Raw genomic sequence first — 3,420 nt, forward strand, 5'->3', positions numbered from 1 at the left:
TCCTATGGAATTTCTGCTCCATTCCATGAAATCCCATGGAATTGCTGCTCCATTCCATGAAATTGCTGCTCCATTCCCTCAAATCCCATGGAATTGCTGCTCCATTCCATGGAATCCCATGGAATTTCTGCTCCATCCCCTCAAATCCCATGGAATTGCTGCTCCATTCCATGGAATTGCTGCTCCATTCCCTCAAATCCCATGGAATTGCTGCTCCATTCCATGAAATTTCTGCTCCATTCCCTCAAATCCCACGGAATTGCTGCTCCATCCCATGGAATCCCATGGAATTGCTGCTCCATTCCATGCATCCCCTTGGGGCTCCAGGACCCTAAAACAACTCCAACAAAGGGAGCTCATCCCCTTGGGGCTCCAGGACCCTAAAACAACTCCAACAAAGGGAGCTCATCCCCTTGGGGCTCCAGGACCCTAAAACAACTCCAACAAAGGGAGCTCATCCCCTTGGGGCTCCAGGACCCTAAAACAACTCCAACAAAGGGAGCTCATCCCCTTGGGGCTCCAGGACCCTAAAACAACTCCAACAAAGGGAGCTCATCCCCTTGGGGCTCCAGGACCCTAAAACAACTCCAACAAAGGGAGCTCATCCCCTTGGGGCTCCAGGACCCTAAAACAACTCCAACAAAGGGAGCTCATCCCCTTGGGGCTCCAGGACCCTAAAACAACTCCAACAAAGGGAGCTCATCCCCTTGGGGCTCCAGGACCCTAAAACAACTCCAACAAAGGGAGCTCATCCCCTTGGGGCTCCAGGACCCTAAAACAACTCCAACAAAGGGAGCTCATCCCCTTGGGGCTCCAGGACCCTAAAACAACTCCAACAAAGGGAGCTCATCCCCTTGGGGCTCCAGGACCCTAAAACAACTCCAACAAAGGGAGCTCATCCCCTTGGGGCTCCAGGACCCTAAAACAACTCCAACAAAGGGAGCTCATCCCCTTGGGGCTCCAGGACCCTAAAACAACTCCAACAAAGGGAGCTCATCCCCTTGGGGCTCCAGGACCCTAAAACAACTCCAACAAAGGGAGCTCATCCCCTTGGGGCTCCAGGACCCTAAAACAACTCCAACAAAGGGAGCTCATCCCCTTGGGGCTCCAGGACCCTAAAACAACTCCAACAAAGGGAGCTCATCCCCTTGGGGCTCCAGGACCCTAAAACAACTCCAACAAAGGGAGCTCATCCCCTTGGGGCTCCAGGACCCTAAAACAACTCCAACAAAGGGAGCTCATCCCCTTGGGGCTCCAGGACCCTAAAACAACTCCAACAAAGGGAGCTCATCCCCTTGGGGCTCCAGGACCCTAAAACAACTCCAACAAAGGGAGCTCATCCCCTTGGGGCTCCAGGACCCTAAAACAACTCCAACAAAGGGAGCTCATCCCCTTGGGGCTCCAGGACCCTAAAACAACTCCAACAAAGGGAGCTCATCCCCTTGGGGCTCCAGGACCCTAAAACAACTCCAACAAAGGGAGCTCATCCCCTTGGGGCTCCAGGACCCTAAAACAACTCCAACAAAGGGAGCTCATCCCCTTGGGGCTCCAGGACCCTAAAACAACTCCAACAAAGGGAGCTCATCCCCTTGGGGCTCCAGGACCCTAAAACAACTCCAACAAAGGGAGCTCATCCCCTTGGGGCTCCAGGACCCTAAAACAACTCCAACAAAGGGAGCTCATCCCCTTGGGGCTCCAGGACCCTAAAACAACTCCAACAAAGGGAGCTCATCCCCTTGGGGCTCCAGGACCCTAAAACAACTCCAACAAAGGGAGCTCATCCCCTTGGGGCTCCAGGACCCTAAAACAACTCCAACAAAGGGAGCTCATCCCCTTGGGGCTCCAGGACCCTAAAACAACTCCAACAAAGGGAGCTCATCCCCTTGGGGCTCCAGGACCCTAAAACAACTCCAACAAAGGGAGCTCATCCCCTTGGGGCTCCAGGACCCTAAAACAACTCCAACAAAGGGAGCTCATCCCCTTGGGGCTCCAGGACCCTAAAACAACTCCAACAAAGGGAGCTCATCCCCTTGGGGCTCCAGGACCCTAAAACAACTCCAACAAAGGGAGCTCATCCCCTTGGGGCTCCAGGACCCTAAAACAACTCCAACAAAGGGAGCTCATCCCCTTGGGGCTCCAGGACCCTAAAACAACTCCAACAAAGGGAGCTCATCCCCTTGGGGCTCCAGGACCCTAAAACAACTCCAACAAAGGGAGCTCATCCCCTTGGGGCTCCAGGACCCTAAAACAACTCCAACAAAGGGAGCTCATCCCCTTGGGGCTCCAGGACCCTAAAACAACTCCAACAAAGGGAGCTCATCCCCTTGGGGCTCCAGGACCCTAAAACAACTCCAACAAAGGGAGCTCATCCCCTTGGGGCTCCAGGACCCTAAAACAACTCCAACAAAGGGAGCTCATCCCCTTGGGGCTCCAGGACCCTAAAACAACTCCAACAAAGGGAGCTCATCCCCTTGGGGCTCCAGGACCCTAAAACAATTCCAATAAAGGGGAGCTCATCCCCTTGGGGCTCCAGGACCCTAAAACAATTCCAACAAAGGGAGCTCATCCCCTTGGGGCTCCAGATCCCTAAAACAACTCCAACAAAGGGAGCTCATCCCCTTTAGGGAATAAAAAATTCCAACAAAGGGGAGCTCATCTCCCTTAGGGTTCCAAGTCCCTAAAACAACTCCAATAAAGGGGAGCTCATCCCCTTTAGGGCTCCAGATCCCTAAAACAATTCCAACAAAGGGAGCTCATCCCCTTTAGGGAATAAAAAATTCCAACAAAGGGGAGCTCATCTCCCTTAGGGTTCCAAGTCCCTAAAACAACTCCAATAAAGGGGAGCTCATCCCCTTTAGGGCTCCAGATCCCTAAAACAATTCCAACAAAGGGAGCTCATCCCCTTGGGGCTCCAGGACCCTAAAACAATTCCAACAAAGGGAGCTCATCCCCTTGGGGCTCCAGGACCCTAAAACAATTCCAACAAAGGGAGCTCATCCCCTTAGGGAATCTCCAGGTCCCTACAACAATTCCAATAAAGGGGAGCTCATCTCCCTTAGGGTTCCATGTCCCTAAAACAATTCCAATACAAAGGGAGCTCATCCCCTTCAGTGCTCCAAGCCCCTAAAACAACTCCAATAAAGGGGAGCTCATTTCCTTTAGGGAATCTCCAGGCCCCTAAAAGAATTCCAATAAAGGGGAGCTCATTTCCTTTAGGGAATCTCCAAATCCCAAAACAATTCCAATACAAAGGGAGCTCTCCCCTTTAGGGCTCCAAGCCCCTAAAACAATTCCAATACAAAGGGAGCTCATTTCCTTTAGGGAATCTCCAGGTCCCTAAAACAATTCCAATAAAGGGGAGCTCATTTCCTTTAGGGAATCTCCAGGTCCCTAAAACAATTCCAATAAAGGGGAGCTCAT

This window comes from Geospiza fortis, unplaced genomic scaffold (genome assembly GCF_000277835.1).
Source record: "Geospiza fortis unplaced genomic scaffold, GeoFor_1.0 scaffold135, whole genome shotgun sequence".
Classification (NCBI taxonomy): domain Eukaryota; kingdom Metazoa; phylum Chordata; class Aves; order Passeriformes; family Thraupidae; genus Geospiza; species Geospiza fortis.